Source organism: Macaca thibetana, chromosome 12 (assembly GCF_024542745.1).
Source record: "Macaca thibetana thibetana isolate TM-01 chromosome 12, ASM2454274v1, whole genome shotgun sequence".
In the NCBI taxonomy this organism is placed as follows: Eukaryota; Metazoa; Chordata; class Mammalia; order Primates; family Cercopithecidae; genus Macaca; species Macaca thibetana.
The window spans coordinates 27,407,501-27,424,349 of NC_065589.1; the positions used below are offsets into that span (position 1 = coordinate 27,407,501).

The 16,849-nt window shown below is 40.5% G+C and overlaps 1 long non-coding RNA gene across 1 annotated transcript; it reads right to left on the reverse strand.

The window, feature by feature from the left end:
- Nucleotides 1–1,236: 1,236 nt before the first annotated feature.
- Nucleotides 1,237–4,425, reverse strand: LOC126932468 (uncharacterized). Its single transcript, XR_007718198.1, has 3 exons — nt 4,090–4,425; nt 1,578–1,653; nt 1,237–1,492 (listed from the first exon to the last, which is right to left on the reverse strand). It is a non-coding gene; the product is annotated as an uncharacterized LOC126932468 (long non-coding RNA).
- Between the last annotated feature and the right edge of the window lie 12,424 nt (nt 4,426–16,849).

The window sequence follows — 16,849 nt, forward strand, 5'->3', positions numbered from 1 at the left end:
CGCGCCACTGCACTCCAGCCTGGGCAACAGCGTGAGACTCCGTCTCAAAAAAAAAAAAAAAAAAAAAAAAAAAAAAAAAAAAAAATAGAACTCTATGTCTATTTCAAGTCTTCTTGGCATTTGTTTAAATTAAATAATTTTATAAAACTAGACCAAAGCTGTATGATCTAATATATTCATCACAGTATCAAAATAATTAACATTTACTGAAAAAAGTCAGACACTGTGATGCACTCTTTTATATGCATAATCTTTATTTACTATAACAACAATCCTATAAAGTAACTTGTATTATAATCCCAATTTTTATAGATGAGAAAATTGCACTTTATAGAGAATACGTAACTTGACTAAAGTCACATAGCTAATAAGTGGTGGAACCAGCCAAGACTTTTGTTTGCTTGGTTGTTTTTGGGACAGGGTTTTGCTCTGTGGCCCAGGCTGAAGTGCAGTGGCACAATCTCTGCTCACTGCAAATCCACCTCCTAGGTTCAAGCGATTCTCCTGCCTCAACCTCCTTGGTAGCTGGGATTATAGACATATGCCACCACGCCTGGCTAATTTTTTTGTATTTTTAGTAGCGACAAGATTTCACCTTGTTGATCAGGCTGGTCTCAAACCCCTGAACTCAAGTGATCCACCTGCCTCAGCCTCCCAAAGTAGTGGCATTACAGGCGTGAGTCACTACACCTGGCCCAGGACTTTATATACATATATATATGTATATATGTATGTATATATATACACATATGTATAGTCAAGCAATAGTAGTACTATATATTTTTCTTGGTGACTATATATACACATATATACATATAAACATATATACACATATATATACATATATACATACACACACACACACATATATATATATATATTTTTTGAGACAAAGACTCTCTCTGTCTCCCAGGCTGGAGTGCGGTGGTGCGATCTCAGCTCACTGCAACCTCCACATCCCGGGTTCAAACAGTTCTCATGCCTCAGCCTCCCGAGTAGCTAGGACTACAGGCGCGCACTACCACACCCAGAGTTTTTGTATTTTTAACAGAGATGGGGTTTCGCCACGTTGACCAGGCTGGTCTCAAACTCCTGTCCTCAAGTGACCCACCCACCTTGGCCTCCCAAAGTGTTGGGATTACAGGTGTGAGCCACTGTGCCCAGCCCCAGCCAGGACTTTAGAGTCAACAAGCCAAGCCTTTCTGACTGTAAAGCTCTTCCTAACCTCTAGAAAAAGTAAATATTCAACAGCAGAAAACTCCTCCCATCTATTATAACTTCAATATAACAGAATATTATGCCGCCATTGCAAATTATGTTCTTGGTTAATTTTTATTGACTGGAAAATGCTTATAATTTAATAATAAATAAAAGAGTAATCAGGGTGCTATGGCTCATGCCTGTCATCCCAGCACTTTGGGAGGCCAAGGTGACAGATAACTTGAGTCCAGGAGTTCAAGACCAGCCTGGGCAACATGGTGAAGCTCCATCTCTACAAAAGATAAACAAAATTAGCCGGGCATGGTGGCACATGCCTGAAGTCCCAGCTATTCTGGAAGGTGAGGTGGAAGGATCACCTGAGTCTGGGAGATGGAGGGTGCAGTGAACCATGATCATGCCACTGAACTCCAGCCTGGGCGACAGAGCGAGACTCTGTCTCAAAAGCAAACAAACAAAAAAATAAGATTCACATTAATGCATACATTATTATTCTTAGCTATGTAGAAATATAAACATATATGGGCCAGGTGAGGTGGCTCATGCCTGTAATCCCAGCACTTTGGGAGGCTGAGGCAGGTGGATCACGGGGTCAGGAGATCGAGACCATCCTGGCTAACATGGTGAAACCTCGTCTCTACTAAAAATACAAACAATTAGCCAGGCATGATGGTGGGTGCCTGTAGTCCCAGCTACTCAGGAGACTGAAGAAGGAGAATGGCATGAACCCGGGAGGCAGAGCTTGCAGTGAGCTGAGATTGTGCCACTGCACCCCAGCCTGGGCAACGGAGAGAGACTCCATCTCAAAAAAATATATATATATAAACATATATGAATACCCATAGAAAAAATGGGAAATGGTATATACAAATATTAGGAATGCTTATCTTTAAATGTGATATGACTATGAATGATTTTGCTTTCCTATTACATATTTCTGTATTGAACATGTATTACTTTTATAATCAGGGAAAAGGTAACAGAAATAATACTTATAATATGAGGGAGGAAATATGAAGACTTGGTTTTTATGATTAGAGGAATAAGTCCATTTAATAACTTCTGTATCCACGAACAAGGTGCAAAACATTCAATTTGCGATCCGTTTCTGACATGATGACTATCAGATACTCAGATACAAAGTAGTATTCTCTTGCTTGCTGAATTCTCTTATTCTTTCTGCCTTATGTTGGAGATAAAGTAGAAAGTGTTTGTTTCTCATTGGGAAGTTGGCATTTGAATGAGACTGCCGCTTTTCTCAGCATAAAAAAGATAAAAGGAGTTATCAAGCAATGTTTTCTTTCACCTAAGGATGTTGGTCCCACTCCAACAATTGGAATTGATTGAACTCCTGTGCTTGCAAATTTAAAAGCCTTTTACACAGGGGATCTACTCACTTGGAATTTTACAAATCAATGGATGGACTCAAAACAAAAACCCATTACAGGGCACCTCAATGTTTATCTGTTTGGCGAGGTAAACACTTGTAAACAAGCACTTCAACTGCGAGAGCTTCAGTAATAACACTATGAGATCTGTATTGGATGTTAAAAATTTACATAGAACTATAAAGATAGGACAAACCTAAAGGAGAAAATTGCTTTTTTAAAATTAGGTTTTCTGATCCATATTCTTAATTACATTGTATTTCATTTATCTAGACCACAGCCACTTCTCTTGACTTTTGCCTTGATAGCATTTTTATTATTGCCTATGGAATGTAGTATCGCATGAAACAAGTATGCCATTGGTATTTGATTAAATAGTACTGCTTTCTGAAAGCCTGGAAACCTTGAATCAGGCAAAAGAAATGATATTAAATAGCCTTATGTCTGATGAACATAATAACTGCTAATTAATTTGTTATTTAGCCCTGAAATTGTCAAATCTAAATCTGGTGTGTTTTTTTGTTTTTGTTTTTTTTGAGACAGGGTCACGCTCTGTCACCCATGCTGAAGGGTAGTAGCTCAATCATAGCTTACTGCGGCTTCAAACTTCCAGTATCAAGCAATCCTCTCACGTCAACCTTCTGAGTAGCTGGGACTACGAGTGTACACCACCGTGCCCAGTTAAATACACACACACACACACACACACGTGTGTGTGTATGACAGGGGACAGAGTCTCTGTCTCCCAGGCTGGAATACAGTGGTGTGATCTTGGCTCACTGGAACCTCTGTCTCCCGGGTTCGAGCAATTCTCCTGCCTCAGCCTCCTGAGTAGCTGGGATTACAGGTGTGCGCCACCATGCTCGGTTACTATTTTGTATTTTTGGTAGATGATGAGATTTCACCGTGTTGGCCAGGCTGGACTCAAACTCCTGACCTCAAATGATCTACCCGCCTCAGCCTCCCAAAGTGCTGGGATTACAGGCGTGAGCCACCACTCCCGGCCCAAATCTAAATCTTGACATTAAATTTAGACTTCAGTGTTTCATTGAGATTAGTCAGACTTGAAATAAACTTTTAAACTGATCATATCCAGGTAAAATCAGTTCTTTTGTCTAAAAAAATTAGTTTTTACATTTCAACCAATAGACCAAAGGGTCTTAACCTCTAGATCAGTGCTTGGCAAATTACTGATGGATCAGTCCCCCACAACACACACACACAATTTGTTGCAGATCAATACTTTGATAAAACTGAAGAAGCAGAACAGCGGAAAATGAAAAAGTCATGCAAAACACAAACACATTTATGAATTACTAGTTTCAACAGATATACAACTATTGTCAAACTTTTCTAAATGTTTTAAATCCTTACTCTCATTTTGTGTGTTTTACATGCCACGAACCAATAACAAACAATTCTCAGACCCATGCAGATCACAGGCCACATTGTGAGTAGCGCTGCTGTCAGCTCCTCTGCTCACCTTGATGTCCCGTATGTTGCTGTTTGTCTTTGGCTGAGAATCTAATTAGGGAATGGAATGAGGCTGACTTCATCAACTTCACCTGCGACTCCCCTTGAGTAGGTTTGCAGATTGTAATTATACCTGTGTGGCCTCAAGATATCTCACCTGTAGGGTCCTGATGCAACTGCCGTATTTATAAACACCGAGGTGAGTTCTCAGGGTTCAGCTGCCCGTGGTTTTGGGTGATGACTCCTCTGGGCAAATGTCAAGGGCCTCCGTGATATCCAGCTGAACCAGAGGGAAATGTCCCCAAATGTTTCACTCATATAAAGTGAAATAGCTAGTAGTTCCTGCACCGCGTGTGATTACTAGAATCATAACAATGGAGTTTTAAAAATAATGTTAGAACCAACTATAACTGCTGACACTGAGTTTTGTTCGAACTCTATTTCTAAGTCTTTTCTCCCCTCCTCATTGGTTGATTCCAACACCACGGGGAATGGAGGCTGCCCACAGCCAGAGTCTTTAGGGAAAGGATAGAGTCTGACTGCTTGGTCTTTCCTCTCAGCAGAAGGCAACACTGGCTGCTGTGCTGTTCTGGGCATAGTTAGCATGGTGATTGCTTTGAGAGATGGAGAACTGGCATTTCTGTAGCTGTTGCGTCTTCTCTCACACCAGCTGAACAACAGTTCTTAAAATGTGGCCCAGAGAGACTCCTACAACCATTTCAGGAGATCTGCAAGGTAAAAAATCTTTTCGTAGTGGTGCTAATGTTATTTGCTTTTTTCACTCCCATTCTTTCATGAATGGGGTTTTCAGTGGCTCCATCAAGTATAATATCATTGTTCCGATGCTTAATGGAATGTGTGCTTCTGTACTCTTCGTGTACTCTTGTAATACCAATCTTAATTTCAAATGTGATAAATATTGACAGATATAGCCTGCGTAAAAACAGCTGCTCAGAGTCTTTAATACTTTTGAAGAGTATAAAGGGGTTTCGAGACCAAAAAGTATGAAAATCACTGCTGGAGAAGAGTAAATGTAGTTAATTGTGTTTACAGTGAAATGTAGAGGCAATTTGGCCTAGGAGATTTTTCTTTTTATAGCGTCCAATATGCTATAGTAGTTGGGGCCAGGCTGTGGCAAGGAAACAGATTCTCCTCTGTAGTGCCCAGAGGAAACAGCCTTGCCCAAGATGCTGAAGGACTTCTGACCTTCAGAAATAGAATAAATCTGTGTTGTTTCAAGCCTTGAAGCTTTTGGTAATTTGTTACAGCCACAGTAGGATATGAATACAGGCCACACGCTCACACCTGTAATCCCAGCACTTTGGGAGGCCAAGGCAGGCAGATCACCTGAGGGTCAGGAGTTCGAGACCAGCCTGGCCAACATGGTGAAACCCTGTCTCTACTAAAAGTAAAATTTTTAAAAAGCCAGGTGTGGTGGCAGACACCTGTAATCCCAGCTACTTGGGAGGCTGAGGCAGGAGAATCTCTTGAACCAGGGAGGCGGAGTTTGCAGTGAGCCACGACCATGTCATTGCCCTGCAGCCTGGGCAACAGAGTGAGACACAATCTCAAAAAAAAAAAAAGTAGGATACCAATACAGATCTGTTTCAGAGAAAACTCTGAGCACCTGCTAGGCGCCAGGCCATGAGCAAGATTACATAGTCAGGGCTTACAAACACTAGGATTCAAATTCAGGTTCACCTGCATTCAGAGACCAAAATCCTTTTCACGAATCTGGTTTTTTTGTTTTTTAATTCCAAAAAAAAAAAAAATAAGTTCTACTATGGTAAAAGTGGTGCTACAAACTTTTGATTTTCTCTAAAGACAATTCTAGAAGTTCGGTGCATGATCCATATTGTCATAGATCATGAATATTGCTTAGGTCCTGATGACACCTTGATTGTATGCCCTTACTTGACTACGAACAATCTGGTTGATATGGATGGCACTGTGGGTAGCTTTACAGCCACTCAGTGTATTCACCTGAGCAAAAGAAAGGCGGTATTTCCCCCATGTTACTCCATGTATTCCTAACTAGGAATCAACTCTCAGGTTAGCTGCAGCGTATTCATTTACCTCTGAAAATGAAACATATGAAGAGTTAAATATCAAGCTCTGCCTCATGAGAAGGAAATTCTAAAGTGAATTCTTATTCAATATGGGTAAGAGAAGATTAATTGCTTTTTAAAAATTTGGTGATGAAACATGCTGGTTTTCTAATCTAAAGGTGAGTAGTAGTATATCAATATTCAACACCAGTTGATTTGTAGGAATATTTTAAAGGCAACATTGGCTTGAAAGCAATTAGGATGGATGGAATTTGCTTTGGAAGGTAGCTTAAATGTAAGCAAGGCATACAAATCGCTTAAATATCCAAATATTCAGAGATGTAATTCAGAGGTTTTGGAAACATCATGTATTTGGAGAAACCATGTTGATAGTTCTGCGCCGTGAGATGGTGATTCATACGAGATGTCTCTATCTTCATTTCACCTTAATCCTTCCACCCGTTCTACGCTGTTCCAAGAGTATATGCCAGTCATTTCTGAACTGATATTAGGCCAGGACTCAGGATCACCAAATCCCTAAAAAACCACTTATAGTCACAACCATGTCTACTAGGCTCCCCATAAGAGACACAATACATGCCTTGATGATGAGGCCCGGCCTGGGCACACTATTTGGGTTTGGTGCCAAAATCCTATTTGGAATTCCCAGACCTGGCGAATTGTGCTGGACTACACAGGGCTTAAAACATTCCTATGTGTCTTGTCAAAGGCCTAAATGAAGTTCCTCCAGATCTCACTCTAGTGGCAAAAAAAAAAAAAAAAAAAAAAAAAAAAAAAAGAGAGAGAGAGAAATCCAAAGAAAAAAAGAATATGGGTAGGATGGTTCCCCAGCCCCAAAACCTAGACACTCTATGCCAGGCCAGGCCTTCCTGTGGCAATAGGAAGTGGGGTGTGGGTGGTTGGTGAGAAAAGGCCGTTGGAGGAGTTCATTACTAGGTGGAAAGCAGGCCTGTCTTAATTGCTAGAGCCGCAGCTGGTGGAGACATCATTTTAATAAGACAAGTCCAAAACGACAGGGTCTCTAAAATCCCTAATCCAACTGAAGAGCATAGCCAGAGAATAAGCTTTTGCCTCCTTTTCTTACCATGACATTGAAAGTTCTGCCTTCTGCCCCAACTCTGTGGCCCAGTAAAGTTCCTCAGAAATTAATGTTGCTTCTCCTTAGGTGTCGAGGACAGGGAGGACTGGAGCTTTGATCTGACCCCATAGGCCAGCAGTGTATATTACCCCACAGTTAGCTAATGTTATGGTCATAATTTACCTCCTCAGGCCTGTCTGGGATCTGTCAGTTTTATCAATGGGGAGGTGAAACAGAAGCTGATCCTCTTCCCTACCAGCCTTCCAGATGGCCTGGGCTGCCTCATTCCTCCAGCATTCCATTTCTTTTTTTTTTTTTTTTTTTTTTTTTTTTTTTGAGACGGAGTCTCGCTCTGTTGCCCAGGCTGGAGTGCAATGGCCGGATCTCAGCTCACTGCAAGCCCCGCCTCCCGGGTTCACGCCATTCTCCTGCCTCAGCCTCCCGAGTAGCTGGGAGTACAGGCGCCCGCCACCTCGCCTGGCTAATTTTTTTTGTATTTTAGTAGAGACGGGGTTTCACCGTGTTAGCCAGGATGGTCTCGATCTCCTGAACTCGTGATCCGCCCGTCTCGGCCTCCCAAAGTGCTGGGATTACAGGCTTGAGCCACCGCGCCCGGCCCAGCATTCCATTTCAATCAAGGCAGGCACAAGAGCTGCCGCTTTGCATTCTGATGGGACGAACCTGACCGGTAGTATCTGAGCACTCCGGGATGCTATGCAGCAGAGTGCAGCTACAAGCTTGAATCAATTAAGCGGCGATTAGGTTCAGACTCTCAAACAATGACATAGCCGGCTTCACACTGACTTTGCTATACATAAAATCCCCCGAAAGAATAATACCTTATCCAAACTTTCATTATATCTGCTAGTAGAATGAATATGGATCGATAATAAATTTTGTTCCAATATAACATTAGTTTCAGAAGAATTTTCTCCTTTTCTTCTTTCCCTATCAAGAAATCAAATTATGGCCATAAAAATAAAGGCTTTTCTGCTTGAGGACTCTGAAGAGAGCAATGGTTTGCTTTTTAATATTAATATTTTAGCTTGTATTTGAAAAGAAGCTTGGGTGATTTTATACAAGGGAGAATTAAATATGTTTCTGAGAACATGAACTTACATTTGGATGTTTTGGAAAAATAACCTTTTTAAAATGACAATGGAATTAGATCATATAATAATTTCAGTTTTTTGAATGAAACCTTTTAAAATTGGGGTATATACCAACTTTATAGATAAGAATGGAAAATAAAATAATGAAAATTCATTATTTATCTGCCACCAAGGTTTATTAAAATAATATGCCATATATGCTTGAATAGTTTCTGAATAAATGATGCAGTATAAGCATAACTGAGGCCACCTTCATTTTTCCCCATCTCATTACCCTTTCTTACTCTGAGGGGTGGTAACTATCATGAATTCAATATGCATCATTCCATAGTTTGCATATTTTTAGTATATATACATAGAAACGATACAGTATTATTTTGCATACAGTCATTCTGTACATATCCTTCTCCAATGTGATTTTTAAACTCACCATTTCAGACAGGATTTTTAACGTATGGAACCTGGGATGTGTAGAGGTATATAAAACCCCCAGCCTTTAATTTGGGATGCAAGGCCTTCAGGTGCTACATGAACCTCTGAAATTATAGGTACATGCACTTTTTTTTGAGATGGAGTCTCACTCTGTCGCCCAGGCTGGAGTGCAGTGGTGCGATCTCAGCTCACTGCAACCTCTGCCTCCTGGGTTCAAGCCATTCTGCTGCCTCAGCCTCCCGAGCAGGTGGGATTACAGGCATGCACCACCATGCCCGGGTAATTTTTGTATTTTTAGTAGAGACAGGGTTTCACCATGTTGGTCAGGCTGGTCTCGAACTCCTGACCTCATGATCCGCCTGCCCCATCCTCCCAAAGTGCTGGGATTACAGGTGGCACATTTTTGTTTTTTTTTCTGAGAAGAAAATCCACAGCTTTTATAAAATTCTCAACTCCATCTTTGACCCTAAAAGAAAAGAACCACGAGATGGAATCTTTCTTCAAAATGTTGAGATTTCATTAATGTACAAAGTTGTATTTCTAACCATGATGTATGCTTTTTCTTTATTTTATTCTGTGTTTTTTTTTTAAGTCTCTAGCATTATAAAAAATTGATTATTCTATTGATTGGCTGATTTTTTTTCCCCCTCTCTTTTCTTCAAACGTGCTGGCTGGTAGAATGGGAGGTGGCCAGCACGTTTTGAAGGCCGGGAATGACTTAATAAAACTGTAGACACCACACTGACCGCTAGAGGGCACTGGCACAACTGCAAAGAATGTCTTTTTTTGGAGTGTAGAATTATAAATGCCAGAGGAGCCGCTTACAAGATCTTCATATATTTATTTATCTCTGTTTACAGATTTCTTCATCGAGCTTTTAATATGTCTTAAAACGTTCATGTTCAAGTTATTTTAATGTTATCAGACTCATAAAACAAATTTAAAGCAAGCCTAAAATAAATGAAATACACTACAGCAGATTCTTGCTCCTTATCTAGTTATTGTTAAATGTTTAAGACATCAACTGCTGGTCAATTGATATCTTTATTAATAAAAATAGTTAACATGATTTAAGAGTTAACATAGAAAAAGGCTTTTCATTTAAGACTTTACTAAAAAATGCTTTGTCATCGTTTATGCAACGGTTGTACATATTCACTCTTTGGGACTGTTTCATGCTTTTCTTTTCCCAATTAAGAAAAAGGCTGCGGGCATTTTGCTATGCTGCTGGGACTCTGGCAGAAAGCAGTTGTTTCACGGGAGACCCCTCCCACCCCCAACTTGCTTTTCTGTGTCTACTGAGAGAGCTAAAGTAGAAAGGGATCAATTTTCCTTCTCCTAAATGAAAACTACTTAAGGGCTTTTTATATGCTAACTGCCAATTGCCAATTAAGTACAAAAAAAAAAAAAAAAAAGGCAACCTAACCCAGTGTTTTAATACCAGCACATTAAAATAACTCATATTTATAAAGCACTTTACAATTTACGAGGAGTGTTTATCTACAAGTCTGACAATAATTCCTTGATATAAGAAAGTTAGTAAATGGTTATTTCCAATTTATGGATTAAAAAACCAATGCTTCTAAAGTATTTCATGATGTGGACTCCTTATGACTTTGGCTGCCACTGGGTTATGTTGTTAAGAAGCGGCAGAGTAGAGCCTTCTCTGGTGCTTTTCTGATTTCTAGTCTCCTATGAGTCTTTTCTACTCCTTTTTCCATTTTCTTCTTTTTTTTTTTTTGAGACGGAGTCTCGCTGTGTCGCCCAGGCTGGAGTGCAGTGGTGCGATCTCGGCTCACTGCAAGCTCCGCCTCCCGGGTTCACGCCATTCTCCCGCCTCAGCCTCCGAGTAGCTGGGACTACAGGCGCCCGCCACCACGCCCGGCTAGTTTTTTGTATTTTTAGTAGAGACGGGGTTTCACCGTGTTAGCCAGGATGGTCTAGATCTCCTGACCTCGTGATCCACCCGCCTCGGCCTCCCAAAGTGCTGGGATTACAGGCTTGAGCCACCGTGCCCGGCCTCCATTTTCTTCTTTACTCGTTTTGAATAAATTTCTTTTGGGGGCTTAATCTATAGTGTGGGTCTTTTAAAATATTATTTAATCAATTTTCTTTATTTTATTCTATATTTTATTCCCCTAAATTTAGTTGTCTTTTTCTTTTCTTTTTTTTTTTTTGAGATGGAGTCTCGCTCCCTCAGGCTGGAGTGCAGTGGCGTAATAACCTCTGCCATCTGGGCTCAAGCAATTCTCCCGCCTCAGCCTCCCAAGTAGCTGGGATTACAGGCAGACTCCACCATGCCTGGCTAATTTTTGCGCTGTTAATAGAGACAGGGTTTCACCATATTGGTCAGGCTCGTCTCAAACTCCTGACCCTCAGGTGATCGGCTCACCTCGGCCTCCCAAAGCGCTGGGATTACAGTCATGAGCCACCACACCTGGCCTTGTTCTGTCTTAACCATGATTTTGATACAGTCTCAGGATTGCCAAGTGAGTATGTAGCTATTTGTTAATTTATTTGTTCTATTGAACAAAATAAGGATTCCCTATCTACACGGAGCTTACATTCTAGAGAAGGGAGGAGGACACATAATAAACAATAAAGAAGGAAATTATATTATGTGGTAGAAGGTAAGTACCAGCAGAAAGAAAGAGGAAAAGAAAGGCAGAAAGGAAAAGAAAGAAAGAGAAGGAAAGAAAGAAAGGAAATATAGAAAAGAAAGAGAAAAAGAGAAAAAAAAAAGAAAGAAAAAGGAAAGAAAAAAGCAGAAAAGAAAAGAGAGAGAGAAAAACAGAGCAGGATAAGGAATGGGGTGGGGGTTGCAGTTTTAACTAGGCGGGCCTTCTACCAGGAGGAGGCAGGGAGAGCAGTTAGAACACTGGCCCTCAGGTCAGAGGGAAGCTAGAGTGGAGAGGACCGGGGAGGAGGAGGCCAAGATGACTGGGGTGGAGGCCATGGAGGGGGAAAATACCAGGACAGGCAGTCAGAGAGGTGCCATGTGAGGGCAGCCCATGAAGAGACCTCATGGGCTTCTGTGAGGACTTTGGTTTTTACTGAGCTAAAGGGATGGCCAGAGTGGAAGGACACTATTAGAGCAAATATTTTATCAGGATCACTGTGGTTGCTTCGCAGAGAATAGACTGTGTATGTGAGTAGGGGGAGAGGTAAGTGTCAAGGAAGACAAGTAGTTAATAATTACAGCAATCCAGAGGAAGAGGGATGGCACTCAGGCCAGGGTACTGGAGAGGTGGGAAGCCGGCTGCTTCTCAATACACTTGTCAGGTGGAGCCAGCTCAATTGCTTGAATGGATTGAACGTGTGGTGTGAGAGAAAGACAAGGGGTAATTATGGCTTCCAAGCTTTGGGCCTGAGCAACTGAAATGATGGCATTGCTCGAAATTGAGAAGGAGAAGGCTGTGAGTGGAGTGGCTAGGGGGAGTGGGGGGCAGACCAGGAGTTTGGATTTTTTTTTTTTTTTTTTTGAGATGGAGTCTTGCTCTGTTGCCCAGGCTGGAGTGCAGTGGCACAATCTCGGCTAGTCACTGCAACTTCCGCCTTCTGGGTTCAAGAGATTCTCCTGCCTCATCTTCCCGAGTAACTGGGATTACAGGTGCCTGCCACCATGCCTGACTAATTTTTGTAGTTTTAGTAGAGATGGGGTTTCACCATCCTGGCCAGGCTGGTCTTGAACTCAAGACCTCAGGCAATTTTTTCTGACTTTTTCTCACACAGGGCACTTTATAAAGACATATTTTAAAATACTTATTCTTGACATTTTGGAAGAAACTTGGGGAATTTTCACCCAGAAAATACAATCCTTTTACATTTAAAATTCATAGGAAGAGAGTTGTAATATATACAAGAAAATCCTTGTAGGGCAGCTTTGCAAAACTTACCAAAATCTTAACTTTTGTATGTCAACTTTGATCCAACAATTCTACAACTAGTAATTTACCCTAAAAAAATCAATTACAGAGAAAAGAATTAAAGTATATTTGTTACCTAAAAAAATTGGAAACAACCTAAATAAATGTTGTTATATCAAGAAAATGGGCCAGGCACAGTGGCTCAGGCCTGTAATCCCAGCACTATGGGAGGCTGAAGCAGGTGGATCACATGAGGTCAGGAGTTTGAGACCAGCCTGGCCAACATGGTGAAACCCTGTCTTTACTAAAAAATACAAAAAATTAGCCAGGCTTGGTGGCAGGTGCCTGTAATCCCAGCTGCTTGGGAGGCCAAGGCAGCAAAATTGCTTGAACCTGGAAGGCGGAGGTTGCAGTGAGCTGAGATCATGCCATTGTACTCCAGCCTGGGCAACAAGAGTGAAACTCTGTCTCAAAAACAAAAAAAAAAAAAAAAAAAGGGACTGTTGCACAACTGAAAAGTGATGCAACACAACATTTAATGACATGGAAGGGTATCAACAGCATAGCTAAGTGGGAGAGGAAAGCAGGTTGATAAGCAGTATGTATGATGTCACCCTATTTTTATTATAAATTATATCTATAAATCGAGGAATAACTGGAGGTCCACATGCTTTTTCTGTGAAGAGCCAGATAGTAAATATTTTAGACTTTATATGGTTTCTATTACAACTACTCAGCTTAGTTGTAGTGCAAAAATAATCGCCCACAGTATGGGCATAGCTGAATTTAGCCCCTGGGGTACATAGTAGTTTGTAGACCCCTGCTCTATCACTGCAAACATTGATTATCTCTGGGAGTTATAATTCTAGATTTAACATGCTCTGTTTTTGCTTCTCCACAAGGTCGTAGATCATTTAAAAATTTCTTATAAAAGTACAAGTTTTGATGAAATTATAATAAAGCATTTTATTATATTTTTTATATTATTAAGATAGAGCTATTGTTAGTAATTCAATCAGAATAGGATTAGGTCACATAAATATTATAAAATGTTTATCAGAAGAATATATTAAAATAAAGGCAACTCTTGATTCCTTGGATACCGAGCATATTCTTTTATAGCCTAGTTATGATGTTTTATTTTCTATGCAATATGTGCTCAAAAATATTATTTTAATAGTAGCTTCAGAAAAATATAATTAGAAATTAAGAAGTTTGGTAGGACAAATAGACCTTGCATTTAAAATAATTTTCTAAAGACTTCTAGATTTTGAAGTGTCTGCAGCATTCTTTGTCTCACTGGAAGAGAGAACAGGTCAATTAATTGTATAACTCAAATATCTGCTGGAGATCTTAGGCCTTCCAGCCTTGTCAGTGGTGTACTGGTAAATGTTTAACAACCAGCACTGGTGGGGGATGGCGAGGAGGGAAAACTCAGATTTATAGCATTTGCCAATTTCTGTGGTGTAAATATTCCCAACCCTGGGTGACTTCAGGTTGCCAATGGGACTTGCAAAATTTCTGAACATTTATCCATCTCCTCTTGTGAGCCAATGTGAGGTAGCTCCAGCTCACCACTGGGTCTAGTTAAAATGAGTTGAGCCCTCACTCCACCTACTGTAAAAACTCTAGGTCCTACTCATCCACCATCAACCCTCTCCTCCCTCAATCTTTCTAGGAAGTCCTGAGTTCTTCCATTCTCCTGGCAGGTCTATGCTGCTACCTGCCTTTTGAGGGTTTATCAGCTCTTAACAATCCCGCATGGCTGCTGTCCACTGCTCTGTGGGCCTCATCTCCTACTCCTGCCTTACAGGAGCTATTGTGGGTAACTGAATTTTCCTCACTCTCACTTCTATACCATCAACACAACTCCACTTGATAATACTGTCTAAACCATGGGTAACACTGTTCTATCCATCTCCATCTATAAGCCTCCCTCAAGTCACTGTCATCTCTTTTCTGGGTGGTTGCAGTGGACTCCTAACTGACTTTCTGCATCCACTCCTGCTCATTCCCACACAGCAACCAGAGTCATATATATATATATTTTATTATTATACTTTAAGTTCTAGGGTACATGTGCACAACGTGCAAATTTGTTACATATATATAAATGTGCCATGTTGGTGTGCTGTACCTATTAACTCATCATTTACATTAGGTATATCTCCTAATGCTATCCCTCCCCCTCCCCGCCTCCCCACAATAGGTCCCAGTGTGTGATGCTCCCCTTCCTGTGTCCAAGTGATCTCGTTGTTCAATTCCCACCTGTGAGTGAGAACATGCGGTGTTTGGTTTTCTGTTCTTGTGATAGTTTGCTGAGAATGACGGTTTCCAGTTGCGTCCATGTCCCTACAAAGGACACAAACTCATCCTTTTTTATGGCTGCATATTATTCCATGGTGTATATGTGCCACATTTTCTTAATCCAGTCTGTCACTGATGGACATTTGGGTTGATTCCAAGTCTTTGCTATTGTGAATAGTGCCGCAATAAACATACATGTGCATGTGTCTTTGTAGCAGCATGATTTATAATCCTTTGGGTAAATACCCAGTAATGGGATGGCTGGGGCGAATGGTATTTCTAGTTCTAGATCCTTGAGGAATCACCACACTGTTTTCCACAATGGTTGAACTAGTTTACAGTCCCACCAACAGTGTAAAAGTGTTCCTGTTTTTCCACATCCTCTCCAGCACCTGTTGTTTCCTGACTTTTTAATGATTGCCATTCTAACTGGTGTGAGATGTTATCTCATTGTGGTTTTGATTTGCATTTCTCTGATGGAGAGTGATGATGAGCATTTTTTCATATGTATGTTGGCCATATGAATGTCTTGTTTTGAGAAGTGTCTGTTCATATCCTTTACCTACTTTTTGATGGAGTTGTTTTTTTCTTGTGAATTTGTTTAAGTTCTTTGTAGGTTCTGGATATTAGCCCTTTGTCAGATGAGTAGATTGTAAAAATTTTCTCCCATTCTGCAGGTTGCCTATTCACTCTGATGGTAGTTTCTTTTGCTGTGCAGAAGCTCTTTAGTTTAATTAGATCCCATTTGTCAATTTTGGCTTTTGTTGCTGTTGCTTTTGGTGTTTTAGACATGAAGCCCGTGCCTCTGTCCTGAATGGTATTACCTAGGTTTTCTTCTAGGGTTTTTATGGTTTTAGGTCTAACATTTAAGTCCCTAATCCATCTTGAATTAATTTTCATATAAAGAGTAAGGAAAGGATCCAGTTTCAGCTTTCTACTTATGGCTAGCCAATTTTCCCAGCACCATTTATTAAATAGGGAATCCTTTCCCCATTTCTTGTTTTTGTCAGGTTTGTCAAAGATCAAATGGCTGTAGATTGTGGTATTACTTCTGAGGGCTCTGTTTTGTTCCATTGGTCTATATCTCTGTTTTGGTACCAGTACCATGCTCTTTTGGTTACTGTAGCCTTGTAGTATAGTTTGAAGTCAGGTAGCATGATGCCTCTAGCTTTGTTCTTTTGGCTTAGGATTGTCTTGGCAATGTGGGCTCTTTTTTGGTTCCATATGAACTTTAAAGCAGTATTTTCCAATTCTGTGAAGAAAGTCATTGGTAACTTAATGGATATGTCAATGAATCTATAAATTACCTTGGGCAGTATGGCCATTTTCACAATATTGATTCTTCCTATCCATGAGCATGGTATGTTCTTCCATTTGTTTGTGTCCTCTTTTATTTCACTGAGCAGTGGTTTGTAGTTCTCCTTGAAGAGGTCCTTTACATCCCTTGTAAGTTGCATTTCTAGGTATTTTATTCTCTTTGAAGCAATTGTGAATGGGAGTTCATTCATGATTTGGCTTTCTGTTTGTCTGTTACTGGTGTATAAGAATGCTTGTGATTTTTGCACATTGATTTTGTATCCTGAGACTTTGCTGAAGTTCTCCTTTGCTTAAGGAGATTTTGGGCTGAGACAATGGGGTTTTCTAAATATACAATCATGTGATCTGCAAACAGGGACAATTTGACTTCTACTCTTCCTAACCGGATACCCTTTATTTCTTTCTCTTGCCTGATTGCCCTAGCCAGAACTTCCAACACTATGTTGAATAGAGGTGGTGAGAGAGGGCATCCCTGTCTTGTGCCAGTTTTCAAAGGGAATGCTTCCAGTTTTTGCCCATTCAGTATGATATTGGCTGTAAGTTTGTCATAAATAGCTCTTATTATTTTGAGATACGTTCCATCAATACC